We start from the raw sequence: 16,696 nt of genomic DNA, 5'->3' as shown, positions 1-16,696 counted from the left end.
GGGGGGGGCGCAGGGGCAAAAGTCCGGGTTTTGTCTTTGGGGAGCTGCAAGGGGCTCCGGGGTTGTCTGGGGAGGACAGGAGGTTTCGGGGGGGAGCGCAGGGGTCTGGGCGTGCGGGAGAGAGGTTGGCTGTGGGCGGGAGGTTGTCTGGGGGGTGTGTGTCTTGTTTTGGGCCAGGTTCTGTTTGCGGGTGAAAGAAAGCGGCTGCAGGGGGAAGGGCCTTAAAGCCAGGGAGCAAAGGAGGGGGAAAGGAGGGGCATTGAGGAAGGAGGGGGAAAGGCGCCGGAGAAAGGCGGAAGAAGAGGCGCCGCCAGGGAAAGCGAGTGAAGGGGTGGAAAAACAGCGGGTCTCGCGGAGCGGCTTCCATGGCGCGACTGGATGGTCTCAGGTGCTAAGCTGGAGTGCTGACTGTCTCACCTGGATGGGCGACCAGAGGGCTACGGAAAAGCCAGCCAGCAGGTAAGTCTTTCCCTCCCTCTCAAAAGGGGCCTCTTCCTTCGTCCTCCCGCCCCCTTCTTCAAAGCGCAGCTGCTCCTTTCTCTTCGCTCGCTCCCACCACCCCAAAATTGCCCCAAAGACAGCTCCAAGGCCTCTTGCCCCCTCCCCACCCACCAATGTTCCCTCTAATTTTTTTTCAGTGTGAGCAGAAAAGTATAGTGTTTGAGCGGCATATTTTCATGCCTGAGCATCTGAATTTTTTTCACAGATGTCACCTAAGACAACAACAAAATCAGTATTATTTGAAACTCAAAGTTATGTTTATTCAAGGTACCCGCTTAATTAAAAGTGTTATATAATATCAGTATCACTTAACAACAGTCCTGCTTAGCAACCAAAATGTTGGCTCAGAAACATTTGAAGCACGCAAGTCTTAAAGCTGTTGTTACAAGACCCTTGCACCCCTAACCCTTTAGGGGAAAAAAACCCCAGGGGTCTTCAAACCTGACAGCTTTAAGACTTGTGGACTTCAACTCCCAGAATTCCTCCCTGAGGGGAATTATATATTTGGACTGTTTCATAGTTACATTAGAGAACTACATTGTTAGAACTTAGCACAAAAGATAGCTTTTATCTGAAAATCCAAATAGAGTAAACCTGCTATTATCCCAGAGCACTAATGTCATTTGTCCCAATCTGTTTTACGAGTCTGTATTAAAATAGATAGAAATATTTTCACTAAATTTTATAGATCTATATTTCAGGAACCTATCAGAAGTTAGGGCAAGATAAGAGTGGAAGAATGAATTTTGTTGCAGGTCATGGGGATTTTTTCAGCATCTTAAAAGTGGAACGCATGTGCATTGAACTAGCAATACCCATTTAACAACAAAAGGAAATGGCTGAATTAAATTTGGTAAAGTTGCGAGCGAGCTGTAAAAAGCTTGTGGTTTTTAAAATCATAGAATCAGAAGGGATACTGGAGGTCTTCTAGTCCAGCCCCTTGTCCAAGGCAGGAGTCTTTATATCATCTGAGACAAATGGCTGTCCAGTCTTTTGAAAACCTGTAGCAAATGAATTAAGATTCCATTGATTTTAATTGTTCTTACTGTCAGAGTTCTCCTTATTTCCAGCTTGAGTCTCCTTCTGACAAGTTTCCATTGCTTCTTGTCCTGTCCTCAGGTGCTATTGCTGCCTCCTCCTCCTCCTCCTCCAACAGCACCAACACATTTGCTGCCCAGCGCTGCAGCTGAGGTGAAGCCGCCAAAGCTCCCGCTGGGCCCCCCGCAGCATTGGGCAGAAATCCAGCAGTGCTGTTGGAGGAGGAGGAGGAGGAGGCAGCAGATATAGGAGAATGATTTCTTACTGTTGCTTGATAAACAGTTGGAATCTGAAATTTTTCCTGAAGAAGTTAAAGGTTTAAATTTTTAACCAAAATGTCTTTTAAACTCTGTATTATCTACTTAATGTTAATCATGCTTGCTCATTTTAGTTCCACTTATAAAAATAAATTTACTGGACCAAAATTGAAGCCAATATAGAAAATATTAATTAAAGCCAACAAACAGGTTGGCTTCAAACTTCCTATAATTAAAATACCAAGCTGTATTCTCTGAAGTCAGCCATGTTCATTACTACACCTACATTTCTCTATTTGCCCCAAAGGATTTAAAAATATCTTGAAAATAAAGAGAAAAAAACTTTTTCTAGGATAAAGCTTAAACAAGTAAATAGGAAAAAAGACATAAACACATACAATAGATTATGTAATGTCCATTACTTCACTTTGTAATTCTTCCGTATAAACCAATCCTCGCCATTCCATTAAATATGACTTTAATATTTGTAGGTGTGTAAGTATGTATAAACATACATGTTCAAGCAGATATACCTCCTAATCATATACTGCAACAGTAAGAGCAATAAAGTTTACATTCATTATATAGCGACACATCTATCTCATCCAAGGCAACTCTTAGACATATTAGACAACTTCCACTCTAATCTTCTCTTTTGGATGCCCCCCTCGCCCGCTGCCAGGAGAGCCTCCCTGACACTGAGCCGGAGAGCCTCATTCTGATGCAGCCCCAGACAGGAACAGTGGATGAAGTTGTGACACTCCCAATGAAAGCACAGGAGACCCACTTGGAGAGATCAATGGGATCTTCTAGTCCAGAAACCCAATGGTGACCTCATACTACTTGCAACCGGTAAGGTATTTACTTTACAAACAAGCAAATCAAAATAAAAATCAGAAAGGAGGTACTGATAACATCTTCAGAAATGTATCTTGATGTAGGACCAAATCCCTTCCTAAAATGAAAAGCCCACCAGTAAAACACTATGGAAACTGCCGGAGTCAAACTTCCTCAAGAAAATGAAGAAAAAAAAATGTTTGCCACGAAGGATGCCGGACAATTGGAAATCTTTGCCTCTTTAGTGAAGGGGGAAGCATCTGATTCCCTCTTCTTCCCTTCTTGATAGATTAGTGGAGCGTGAGAAGAACTTGCGTTTTAAAGTATCAATTCTTAAATCCTCCTTTATCGGAGAATCTTTGAATGCCCGGTTGCAAATAAAACCCCATCTTCAGAGGCGGACTGACTCTGGATACCTTCCTCCTGGCCCCAGAAAGTAAAAGCCACCAGGGCAGGCCGCCCCGCCTCTCCTCTCCTCACCCGCCCCCTCGCGCAGCGGCCCGTCCGCTGGGCTGCACCGGAACGCAGGTGCCGGACCCACCCCACGCCCGCTCGCCCCTCTGCGGACCAGGTTCAAGTTAGGGGTGCAGCGGAGGCAGGGGGAGCAGGTCAAAAGCTGCCGCACAGAGGGGGCAGCGGTGGAAAAGCAGCTAACCAGCCTGCCACCGCCGGCCACTGCCAACCCCGCCACTCTTCCCGCCCCCTTCCCAGCCCCACAGTCCAGCGGTCGCAGCAGAAGCAGCCCCGGGTCTCCGCTGCCGCTCCCCGCATTTTCTGGACGGGGTCTCGCAGGAAGGAATCCCCTCTCCAAGGGATCCCCCGAACATGGACTTGAAGAGCCATGCTCTTCAAAACAAGTCTGGGGAGGTCCTTTGCAGGCGGCCAGTTCTAGCCGCCTGCAAAGGACTTCCCCACGTTTGCTTTACAGAAATCTCTGCGCGGCAGATAGAAACTGCTGCACGGGGTTTTTGTGCCACATGCGCGGCCGCGCAGCCGCGCACCTTAGAGGGAACAATGGTCTGCAGTATCCCTTTCAGTCTCCTCTTCATCGCTCGCTCGCAATGACATTTTCTTCGTTCCTTCTTGTGAGTACACCCCCCACGGTAGGTTGAGACTTCCTGGTGGGGTGTGAGTGAGTCTTCGCTTAACTGTCAGCACCTCTTCATTGAGTAATTAGGAAAGAAGACCACGAGACTCCATAGGTAGAAATCAAGTGTACTTTTACTAATTATAAATGATTAGAAGCGTAGCAAAGCGAAGATTATTTAGGCGCGAAAGTGAATGATATATAAAATAACCCATTCCCCACCCCTTGGCATCCCAGTTACAGTCCAATCATAAGTCTCCTAAGTGTCAGGTGTGAGATAACTTCGAAAGGCATCACCAAGATGGAATGTCGGTGCCGTTGGCCTTGGCGGGAACCTCCTCCGCATGCGTAGTCCGACAGGCAGCAGAACTCCAGAATCTTCCTCCAGCACAATTAGTAAACCCCTCCCAAATACCATGCCCCCCCTCCCCATTTCAATGGCAGCCGAAGCAGCAGCAAAGCAGAGGCTGACAGGTGCCCACAGCATTGTGGATGGAGGAACTTTATTTCTTGCCATGCCCCCCCAGAAGATAGTTTGGGGGGCATCCGGTCTCCCTTTCTCGGGTGGTGAGGAGGGGTGGGTGGGACCTCTTTGACATTCCCAGCTTTTCCAAAACAAAAACCCTCCAAGTGCTTTGAAGGTATAGCTGGGAGTCTCCCTGTTCCTGTTTTATCTGGATCCATCGTGGTGAGACTAGCGGCTGGCCATATACATTTTCTTTTTTTTTTTTTTAATAAATGTTTTTTAATTTTAGTTTAAAACGGGTACAGCATCTTTCTTTACATCTGTAGAAAATGTATCAATCAATTACAGATAAGTTTTGGTACATCTCCTCCACAGTCAACCAACATAACTCATATTAACTCAAGCATTATTATATATCCATTTTCATTTAACTGTAATTATTATTTAGAAATATTGGTAAGAGTAATAATCTTGAACAATACCTACCCACACCGGTGGGAAAGGAAAAAAATCAACAAAAAAAAAAAAAAAGAAAAAGAAAAAAGGACAAATAAAAAATAAAAATTAAAATAAAAAATAGCAAATAATACAAAAAAAGACAAAAACGACAAGAGACAAGGCAGGAAAACAAAACAAAACACAGGTGTCTATTATGAAAAAAAAAGAAGTATATCAACTGGTTACAACATGCTTTGGTGCTTCTCTTCCATTAGCTCATATTAATTCAAATATCTTAACTCGAATATTTACCATATCAACATCATTATATCTCCAGTTTTAATTACCTATGGTTATTTAAACATCCTTCATCCTTAGCTATGCTAAAGAATTAATCCATAACACATGCTGGCAATTCATTTACTTATTTGTAAAATCCTCTATTATCATCAAATCCTCATATCCTATTTTAGCTGAACATCCATAATATTTAATTATATCATATATCATAACATTTTCCCAGTATTGATTAACATTTGATTGTATGTATTTTATTTAGTTTTTTAATAGTGATAATTATTGTAGTTAATACTCTTTATGTATGATCTAAAGATGTTTTCTCATATCCAATTGTTAGTTATCATATCAACTCCACATTATATACATTACTATCAATATCAATTATTATTCAGCTATATCTGTTACAAGAAAAAGCAATTAGGTTTAACTAGTTTTCAATTGTATTCATCAATCTATCAGCCAGTTCCAAATTATATATATTGCTATCCATATCAGTCATTATTCAGCTATATCTATTACAAATTGAAGTAATCAGATTTAGCTAATTTTAAGTTGTATTCTCCCATCTGTCAGCCTGTGTCCCTCCAACAGCGAGATTTCCTCAGTCCAATAGCCATTCGTTGGATGACTTTACCAAATGTTTTCATAAGCAAATCCAGACAAAGATATTTTGGCACCTTTGGACTCTGAATGTCAGTGATGAAATAATAATGTTGTCCTGGGCTTATAAAATTTTCCAAATTAACTTTAATTCTCAAGGGTGGATTATCCATTCCTCCTGTACTCTGTCTCTTTAAATGAGCCTTCTTTATAGCTCCCCCACTCCTTTCTTCCTCTGAGATAGACCAGACACCATTTCTCACATTTTCCATTTGTGTTTCAGGAACATTTAAACATTCAACGATCTCAGTTTTAACTTCATATTTTAAAATCAGTTGATCCAATTTTCTTTCCAGCCTTTGATAAGAATCAAAAAGTCCTCTACACGTGGAAAAAAGAATCTGAAATGAAATCTTAGAGGTATTTTGAGACGCCATGATGTGTCGCAGTTAAGAATTACAAGCTCTCTTTTTTTTTTCCACAGACTTCAAAACACTTTTCTTAGTCTCTTACAGGCTGTCAATCTTATCTAATTGTAAACAGAGCCAAGTAATAAAGTAATAAAAATGTCGAATCGTGACGGGCTAATTAGTAGAAGATAAATTTTACGATCCACTTAGGGAGATTCAGAGGGGGGAGGATGTCGAGGAGTTTCTTGAAACTTGAAGCATTTAAGAAGTAAAGTAACCACCAGTCATAAATCCATTAGAAAAAGCCAATTCGCCGCTAAATCTTCCTGTTCTTTGGTTTCAGTTAGCTTAATTTTTTAACGCGAACAGTCTCTCTTGGATAATAAAATCAGCTTACCAGATGACATCACTTCTACCATTCTTAGGGGCAACCTGCAGTTTCAGTTAGCACGCAGCTAATCCAAAAAGGAATTGGCACGAGGAGTTAATACCCCCCCCCCCAGAGACTTGCGGGTGTCTCTGAGGTCCTGGGTCTCTCCCCACCTTCACTGTCGTCTCCGGGACAGCTAGGGTTCAAAGAACCCGTCCAAAAATCCTTCGGTATAGAGGAATTTCAAGAGTAGCCTGAAACTCCATCTTCTCACTGCTAAGCCCCGCCTTCTTCCGGCCATATACATTTTCTTAAATAAATGCAATTAATAAACATGGCCACCTTAGAAGGAGAGCTGGGGGTCTGAGTGAGAGAGAGGAGCTGGGTCCATATCCCTGGTCCACCACTTGAAAGTTCTCCCACTGAACATCCCTCAGCCTCTACTCTCAGTGCCTGGAGACCAGATCCTGGGGGGTTCTGGGTTCAGGCTGGGGCTTTTGACTGCCAGGCGGATGCATGACAAGGCTGCTTTCCTCCATGAGGGTCTCTGCCTTGTCTCACTGAAGTTGGGTTGTGGCCAGAGGGGATGCGCCTTCTGGATTGGAAATGAGCTCACCCCAATTTCTGGATTTACCCCAGGGGAGACCCCAGGGGAGAGGAAGAGGGGAGGCTGTAGTTTGTTACAGGCTCTCCAGGGGCTTCACTTACACCAAGGTTTTGTCTTGCAGTGGGGCTGCAAGAATGTTTCCCTGTTGAAATATGTTGTGTGAATATAGTCCTTGCAGACAAGGATCCACAATTTAGTTATAAACTATTGTTCAGCAGCTCTCAGGATTAACTCTCTCTCTCTGTCTATCTGTCTGTCTCTCCCCTGCCAGGTGTTGGGAGAAATAATGGACGCTGCTGCTTTCAAGAGTCTTTTTCCAAGTCGTATTCATGAATCTCTGTCCTGAATTAACTGAACAGCCACAAGCAGCCTTCCCACCTGTACTTTCCCAATGCGTGGACTTCAGTTCCCATAATCCTCAGCCATAGCTATGCAGCTAGAAAAGGTTGGATAATTATGCAGATGCAAAACCCAGAGGTTTAGACAGGTTCATGTTTCCCAAGGAGGAGTCAGGGGCTCAGTGGATGCAACTGTTTAATATCTACATGAAGCCACTGGGTGAGATCATTCGACAGCACGGGATCAAATACCATCAATATGCGGACGATACTAAGCTGTATCTGTCCACCCCGTGCCAACTCAGTGAGGCGGTTTGAGTATTTTGAGTATTTTATTAAGATTTATAGGCCGCCCTTTTCCCTGAGGGGACTCAGGGCGGCTTACAATCATTAGGGAGGGGGTGCAATTCAAAATAAACAATATGTGAACAAAATAAAGTAATAAAAACACAACTTGCATTCAGCATTCAACACTTGGGTGGGGCAAATTAGAGACTTATCCCCAGGCCTGTTGGGAGAGCCAGGTCTTGAGGGCTGCGCGGAAGGCCTGGACGGTGGTGAGGGTGCGTATCTCAATGGGGAGATCGTTCCACAGGGTCGGAGCTGCAACAGAAAAGGCTCTCCTCCGTGTAGTCGCCAGTCGACATTGACTGGCGGATGGGATTCGGAGGAGGCCCAGTCTGTGCGATCTTATCGGTCGGAGGGAGGTAATCGGCAGAAGGCGGTCTCTCAAGTCCATGACATGATGTGCCAGTGCCTGGAGGCTGTCAGGGTCTGGATGGGGGTTAACAAGCTTGTACTCAATCCAGACAAGACCGAGTGGCTGTTGTGTTTTCCTCCCAAGAATTTGGCCAGTATTCCATCACTCAGGCTGGGGGGTGAAAATTTAGGCCCCTCAGACAGGGCGCGCAACTTGGGAGTCCTCCTGGACCCACAGCTGACTTTAGAACATCACCTGTCGGCTGTGACCAGGGGGACATTTGCCCAGGTTCGCCTGGTGCACCAGTTGCGCCCCTACCTGAACCGGGAGGCACTCACAACAGTCACTCACGCCCTCATGACCTCAAGACTGGACTACTGCAATGCGCTCTACATGGGGCAGCCTTTGAAGAGTATTCGGAGACTTCAACTCGTCCAGAATGCAGCCGCGCGAGCGATTGTGGGTGCACCTTGGTACACCCACGTTACACCTATCCTCCGCGAGCTGCACTGGCTACCGATCGGTCTCCGGATACGCTTCAAAGTGCTAGTCGTAACTTATAAAGCCCTTCATGGTATTGGACCTGGGTACTTGAGAGACCACCTGCTGCCAATTACCTCCCAAAGACCCGTCAGATCTCACAGGGTCGGCCTCCTCCGGGTTCCATCCACCAGCCAATGCCATCTGGCCACTACCCGGGGGAGGGTCTTCTCTGTAGCAGCTCCGGCCCTTTGGAATGAACTCCCCGCGGAGATCCGGACCCTCACCTCTCTCCAGGCCTTCCGGAAAGCTGTCAAAACCTGGCTGTGCCGGCAGGCCTGGGGTTGATGAGTTCCCCTCCCCTCTCGACTGGTATGGCTGTGTGATTTTCATGTATTTTAATTATGTGTACTGTTGTTTATGTTCCCTTTCCCCTTTGAGTTGTTCACCGCCCTGAGTCCCCCCTGGAGAAGGGCGGCATACAAATAAACCAAATACTAATACTAATACAACTGGAGAGAAACAACAAAGGAAATGTTCCTGGAACAGGTCCTGCCAGCCATTCCTGGTCCAGGGAGGTTTTGGGCCTGAGAGCCTCAAAATCTGGGAAGGTTTTGCAACTCTACCTGAGTCTGAAGAGCCAGGAAGGGGCTGAATTCACAGGGCTTCCCAGGCTTTGCTCAGGGTTGGCTTAGAGTGTTTTCAGAACCAATCAAGATGGATCCCAAAACACAATCAGGGAGGCAGGAAAAAGAAACACTGGAGAGAAGCTCAGCGAAGAGAGATCCAACCTAGAAGTCAGGAGAGATTTTCAGACAGTGAAAATCTATTCACCAGTGGAAAGGTTTGCATCCTGGAAGTTGTGGCTGCTCCATTGAGGAAGTTTTCAAGAAGAGATTGGAGAAGCATTTGCCTGAAATTGTTTAGTGCTTCCAGCTTGAACAGGTGTTTGGTCTTGAGGGCCTCCCTTCATACTCTGTCCTGTTCTGTTCCATTTTGTCCTGTCCTATCCTATCCTATCCTATCCTATCTTATCCTATCCTCTCCCAACCTATTCCATTGGAACCAGTGAATAAAGAGATTTTAAGCTTTACTATTAATTCAAGCAAATGAAACAAATGAAGCATAAAGACACAGCCTAAAAAGCATCCATCTCAAGCAAGATGACTCCCAATCCCCACTAAACTGTCAGGACCTTCTCCCTCCCTCCCTCTTTCCCTTCCTTTTCTCCCTCCTTCCCTCCTTCTTTCACCCTTCCACAAATCATGTAGCACTTTGAGAACATTCTGTGGGCTCAGCTCTCATGGGAGCCTTGGGGGGGGGGGTTCCTCTGTCTTTCACACACACCCATTTTCTCTTTTGATTCCACAGACTTTTCCTGGGACTCACAGGATCTCTTGTGACCCTTCATCATGTTGAAAGATGCACAGTTGCTGTGGGGTCTATGGGGGAATCTCTCCACAGTTGGATCAAAGATTATGAGAACACAATGTATCACAAAATCTGGGCTGATTGTGGAATGGGCTATGATGTGATGGGCTGGCTGCTAAAGCAAGGTCATGGCACACACTTGAAAGTAAATCAGGAAGACTGTAATTGGTGTGTGTGTGTGTGTGTCTGTCTGTCTGTCTGGCAAGAACAAAGAATGCTTTTCAACAGGAAATATGCATGTGTAAAGCTGTAGCAATTATGGGTAGTTGGAAAGTTGATAAAAGTAACAAGGATAGATAACTTGCAGACCTCAGCTAAAAGTTAGGAATAGAGATGGCTGGCAACAAATGAAATGTGTATTAGATAACTTCTGGAGCATTTGTTAGCCAAGGCTTAGGAATGGGACAGCTATAGACCAACAGAACAAATTGTAGAATTATTGCTAAAATGTTTATTAGAGAATATTTCTTATTATTTCACCTTGTCCTGCCTTCTCCTTTAGTGAAAATGTATAAAGCTTTCTTAATCCTTTGTTCTTGGTTCTTGGACTTTTGACCAGGAACCCTTTTCCTTGGAGTACTCCAATAAAAAGAAATCAGAAAACCTGGACCTCGTGTCTGGCGTCCATCATTGGTTTTGACAAAAGGCTGAGACATGAATTGGGGACTGTTGCAGCCTCGTAGCAGTTTCATAAGTCCTCACACTTACGAATGACAGCTCGGCAGCAGCCAGGCGTGTCTTAGCCAATCAGACGCGCCTGCCGGTTGCCGGGCTGTCATACGCGAGGTGATTGGTTAGGTAGCTTGACAGCCGGGTATAAAAGGCTGTCAAGCATCGCAGACTACCCGGTTTACTCACAGTTACTGTTGCTGTTCGTTCTTGTTGCAATAAATGGTTACTGTTACCTCAGATGCCTCCGTTTCTTCATACTGCCGATCTAACACTGGCGACGAGGACTAGGGAACTGGCTCTGACCACAACCTGTAACCGACAACAAGCAACATCTTAATAGGCGTTTAGACAGATTGTCACCGCGCCTCAATTTCAACAGCTGCATCCAGAATTGCCTCAGACAATCCTGATGGCCGGCATGCCAGCTTTTGCTCCTTTCGGAGTTGGCGGAGAATCTTGGGAAGCCTTTTTAGAAAGGTTTGAGTGTTTTTTAATCGCAAATAATAGACAGGGCTACTCGCAAGCCAGGAAGTACGGGTTTTTCCTCACCGCATGTGGCTCTGAAATGTTTGCCACTGCCAGGTCATTTGCTGCCCCAAGGGCCGTTTATGATTTAACCTGGCAAGAATTAACGGATGGGCTACAAGCTTATTACACTCCAACTCCTTCACAAATTGCTCGTTGGTTCGCATACCGCAGGCGGGTGCAGAAGCCTACAGAAACTGTCAACCAATTCCTACAGGCTCTGCAAGTCTCTGCGGCTCAGTGTGATTTTCCAGACCTCGAAGATAACCTAGCAGAACAATTTGTGTGCGGTCTAAAAGACATTTTTCTAAGGCGCAGACTATTGGGCAAACCAAAAGTTACCCTAGTCTACGCTATTGATGAAGCCCGAGCCGCTGAGCTGGCTGATTTATCTTCCTCAGAAATAGATCGCTACCTAGCTCAAATGTCCGTTACTGTCGGTTTACCTGTCGCTCAGAACGCTCATGCCTTGCCTTCTCTACCAGCTCCTGAGCCACCGCCGCCTCAACAATCCTCTTATATCACTAACTTAATTGATGAGTTAGCTCCACTGCCTGACCACCTCAGACACGCTCAGGTAGACAGGCTGAGGGTTTCCCCTCGTCGTCAACAGCCTCAACAAGCCCAAGCACTTGTCCGTTCTCCTACCACTTCATCCGTTTGCCTAGGCTGCGGTGGCGCGCATCCCCGGTCTACCTGCCCTTTCAAAGCAGCGGTATGCCGCTGTTGCGGAAAGAAAGGACACCTAGCCCATGTCTGTCGAGCCTCCCTGCCTGCTCCATCTCCTAACGAACCTGCTACCACCTACGGACCACCTCCACCTCCTAAGAACCAACGAGCCCGCAGACCAGTTCAACGCCAGGACGACTGCTACAACCTATCTGAGGCCATCACTTCTCTTCCTGAAATAGCTGTCAACCTGGCTTCAGAGGGTACGACGAAGATCAACATAACCTTATCTATTGAGGGGAGACCATGCCAAATGGAGGTCGATTCCGGTTCCTCCAAATCCCTCCTTTCTTGGGACAAATTTTCTAAGCTCTGCCCTAACGTCAAACGGTCCCAACTGTCACCACCGGACGCCATTTTAAGAGACTATCAGGGGTCTCAAATCACCACCCTGGGTTCCTACGCACTACGGGTTTCCTACGGGACTCACTCTGCTGTCTTGCCAGCACTAATAGTTCTAAAGCCTTTACCATCCATTTTAGGGTTGGATTGGTTCTCTCCCCTAGGGCTATCTCTTAACGGAATTCATTCCATAGCGGACACGCCCCCTTCTGATGTAGCAGCAGTCCTATCAGACTACGCTGACATCTTTGATGGACAGCTAGGCCAGTATAAGGGCAGCCCCATTTCCCTTAACTTGGATCCCCAGGTTGCTCCAATCAGGCTGAAGGCCCGCAGGGTGCCTTTTGCCTTGAGGCCAAAGGTGGACGCCGAGCTTGATAAGCTTGTGGCGCAGGGCGTACTGGAGCCCGTTGACCATTCACGTTGGGAAACCCCCATAGTGATTCCAGTGAAGGCCGACGGCTCCATTCGGATCTGCGCCGACTACAAGTCGACGATCAACCTTGGCCTCCAGGCAAACCCCTATCCAGTCCCTGTAGTGCAGCACCTGCTCCACTCCCTGGGGCAGGGCTGCATTTTCGCCAAACTGGATATGGCGCAGGCCTATCAGCAGCTTCCTGTGGATGACGATGCGGCGGCTGCCCAAACCATCGTCATCCACCGGGGGGCTTTCCATTGTCGCCGCCTCCAATTTGGCATATCCGTTGCCCCGGGGATCTTCCAGAGCCTCATGGAGCGCTTGCTCCATGGGCTCCCTGGTGTGGTTCCATACTTTGATGACGTCCTGATCGCTGCAAACAGCCGCTCAGACCTCATCAAAGTTCTGCGGAAGGTCCTCGACCGTTTCAGGGGCGCGGGGTTAAAATTAAAGCGCAGCAAATGTTTCTTTGCTGTGCCACAGGTGGAATTCCTGGGCTTCTTAATAGATGCCCAGGGAATTCACCCCACCCCCTCAAAACTAGCCGCCATCAGGAACGCTCCCACTCCAACCTCAAAGGCGCAACTGCAAGTGTTCCTGGGCCTTTTGAATTTTTACGTGCCATTTATTCCCCACAAGGCATCACTAGCCGAGCCGCTACATCGGTTGCTCGACCGATCCGCGGCCTGGCAATGGGGCAGCCGCGAAGCGCATGCGTTCGCGGCTGTCAAATCCCTGCTGACGTCAGAGGCAGTCTTAGTCCAATATAGCGACAAGATGCCCCTGAATTTGGCTTGTGATGCCTCCCCCGTGGGCGTGGGGGCAGTTCTGAGCCATGTCCTTCCCAACGGCTCAGAAGCTCCCATAGCTTTTTACTCCCGGACACTTTCCTCCGCCGAGAGGAACTACAGCCAGATAGACAAGGAGGCTCTGGCTGCAGTGTCCGGGGTTAAAAAGTTCCACGATTATCTATACGGGCGGCATTTCACACTATACACCGATCACAAGCCACTCCTTGGACTTCTGGCCGGTGATAGGTCGACCCCTCCTATCCTCTCCCCTAGGATGACCCGATGGACGGAGTTCTTGGCGGCGTACTCCTACGCCCTTTGCTACCGTCCAGGCAAGCAACTAGGGCATGCATATGCCCTTAGTCTCTGCCCCTTACCTGGCAAGGACATCCAACCGGTCCCTTGCCGTTCCGTCCTTGCTATCGCTCAATTGGAATTACCCCTATTTTCAACTGATGTGGCCACACACTCTAGGTCTGACCCAGTCATATCCCAGATAATGAATTGGGTCCTGAGAGGATGGCCTACTGCAGCCGCACCTCCAGACTGCAGGCCCTTTAAGGCCCGCCAACTAGAACTATCCCTTCATTCTGGTTGCCTACTTTGGGGCGACCGCGTGGTCATCCCATCGGTTCTCCAGCACCAAGTTTTACAGCGGCTACACGAAAATCATCCGGGAGTAGCACGCATGAAGGCACTAGCCAGAAGTTACGTTTGGTGGCCAGGCTTAGATTCAGAAATCGAGGCCTGGGTCACCAAATGTGTAACCTGTCAACAGTCCCGGCCATCTCCCCCCTTCTCTCCCTCCCGGGAGTGGGAGATGCCCCGTGGACCCTGGTCCCAGATTCACATTGATTTTGCAGGCCCTTTCCACGGCCAGGTTTTCTTGGTAGTTGTAGATGCGTACTCTCGATGGGTGGAATTGTTGCTTATGCACTCCACCACAGCCGACAGTACTGTGCGAGCCTTGAGACGCTTGTTCGCAACCCATGGGTTGCCGGACACAGTAGTATCTGACAACGGCCCGCAATTTTCATCTACAACCTTCCAAACATTCCTGGCCGAGCAAGGGGTCCGCCATGCGCCAGTTGCCCCTTACCATCTGGCCAGCAATGGCCGGGCGGAGAGGGCAGTTCGATCGGCCAAGGAGGCTTTGGGACGATTGAACCGGGGTTACTGGCAGGCAAGGGTGGATGCACAGCACTCCACTCCTTGCCCCCTCACACGGAAAAGCCCCGCAGAGCTGCTGATGGGCAGGCGCCTGCGGACCACCCTGGATAGATTGCATCCCCTCTATTCAGGGGTTCAGCCTGGCAACCTGGGGCCTCCAACTCCCTCCCGCTCTTTCATTCCTGGGGACTTGGTCTGGGCTCGGAACCATGGAGGGGATAATAGATGGGTGCCTGCTACCATCATCGAAGTAACAGGACCCCTCTCCTACAGGGCAAGAATTCCTGACGGTTCCATCTGGAGAAGGCACCTGGATCAACTGAGGCGCCGACACAACTCCGAATCATCCACTCAAGCTGACACGCAGGGGTCTGACATAGGCGCCTCTCAGCCAGCCCCGGTTCCGCAACTTCGCTACAGCAGCACAAATAATCCAGCCTTTACAAATGCAGGCCAGCCTGACAACTCCTCAGGGCATTCAAACCCTGATGAATATCACGCTCCATCTCAAACTGAGCCCGCAATACACCACCCAGATTTTGTAGGGCCTACTGGGCCTAACCCTTCCCTTCTGCAGGCCGCCTACCGGCCTATATCCAATCCGCCACCATCCTCAGCCGCGCCCCCATCGCCCAGCCTACCTTTGCCTAGCAGTTCTTCAGTTCCACAAGGAGGGCCTTCTGACGTCACCTGGAGCTCTACTCCTCGAAGGGAGGAGCTCAGACAGAGACATCCATTACCAGCTCCGCCTGCAGTACAACTGCGGCGGTTGGGGCGTGTCCGTCGTTTGCCAGCTTATCTAAACGATTACGCGTGCGCAAATTTAACTCATGCGCACAGCTGGGGGGGAAGAAGTGTTGTAGCCTCGTAGCAGCTTCGTAAGTCCTCACACTTACGAATGACAGCTCGGCAGCAGCCAGGCGCGTCTTAGCCAATCAGATGCGCCTGCCGGTTGCCGGGCTGTCATACGCGAGGCGATTGGTTAGGTAGCTTGACAGCCGGGTATAAAAGGCTGTCAAGCATCGCAGACTACCCGGGTTTACTCACAGTTACTGTTGCTGTTCGTTCTTGTTGCAATAAATGGTTACTGTTACCTCAGACACCTCCGTTTCTTCATACTGCCGATCTAACAGGGACAATAAGTGGGTCATCCATCAGGGCTCCCTCTGAAGGTCTGCCTGGATTTTGAGGGGAAGACAACACATGGGAAGCCCCCTCCATGTGAGAAATGCTGAGGAGGGTCCTGGTAAGGAAATAGACCTGAAAAGTGGGCCCAGCAGGTCACAGGTCCTCTACTAAGACATTTAGAATTACGTTGAACCACAAGAGAGATCCCAGTCCATCCTTCCTGGCCCACAATGTCTCCTCCTCCACTTTTGGTCCTTTGCCCTTTTTGAGGACGAAGGCAGCAGGAAGTCTCCCTTCTAGAGAAAACCCTGAGATGTCCTCACCCAGCACGTATTTTCTAAAAATGCTCCTGTAGGCCACAGAAGCCTTCCTGGAAGTAACCTTTCCTGAAGACTGGATCTCTGCTTTGCAGCCCCCCAAGTCTTGGTTACATTTTGTACTTTCCATGTTTACATCCAAATTGGGTGGCAGAAACCTTGGTGGATGCCTGTCAAACTCCAGTTGTCAATCTCCATCTTGAAGGCAAAGGAATTGTGGGATGAATGTAGGTAACACTAAGGAGACCTCTCTTCTGACCAAACTTTGGGGGAAAAGCTGGGAATAGCTAAAAATTAAATTGTTTGAATTTTAATTGACCAATCCCATTTTCCATTATTGTCACTATTCCTCAATTCCTTTAAATTACAATTTGCCCTGGCTGTCCAACAATTGTCCTTAAAGATTATTGAAGTTAAAACAACTGTAAGACATTTAGAATATTATATACTATCCTGGATATTGTCTCTCAAAACCTAAATTCTGATTTTCCAAACAAAATTTGATGGCCGAGTCCATGGGCACAGGTGGGATTGAACCAAGCTTTGGACGGTCACTTCTCGAAAAGCCCCACAGAACCTGGCCATCCTACGGTCCACATTCAGGGCTCTGCTTCGTGACCCAGGCAAGGACACCAAAGGGGACTTATTCTTAGCCTCCCATCCCTGAGCAGGGGGGTCCTCTGTGCTTTGCCTGCCACAGCTGGTTGCTGGTGGTTTCAGGTAGACAGAATTTAACAGAAAAAC

At 47.8% G+C, this 16,696-nt stretch overlaps 1 long non-coding RNA gene across 1 annotated transcript; it reads left to right on the top strand.

The window, feature by feature from the left end:
- The first annotated feature begins 297 nt into the window (after positions 1–297).
- Positions 298–7,507, top strand: LOC116518762. Its single transcript, XR_004256577.1, has 3 exons — positions 298–459; positions 2,479–2,648; positions 7,183–7,507. It is a non-coding gene; the product is annotated as an uncharacterized LOC116518762 (long non-coding RNA).
- Positions 7,508–16,696: the final 9,189 nt, after the last annotated feature.

Source organism: Thamnophis elegans, chromosome 15 (assembly GCF_009769535.1).
Source record: "Thamnophis elegans isolate rThaEle1 chromosome 15, rThaEle1.pri, whole genome shotgun sequence".
Classification (NCBI taxonomy): Eukaryota; Metazoa; Chordata; class Lepidosauria; order Squamata; family Colubridae; genus Thamnophis; species Thamnophis elegans.
This window is presented reverse-complemented; position numbering and strand designations above follow the sequence as displayed.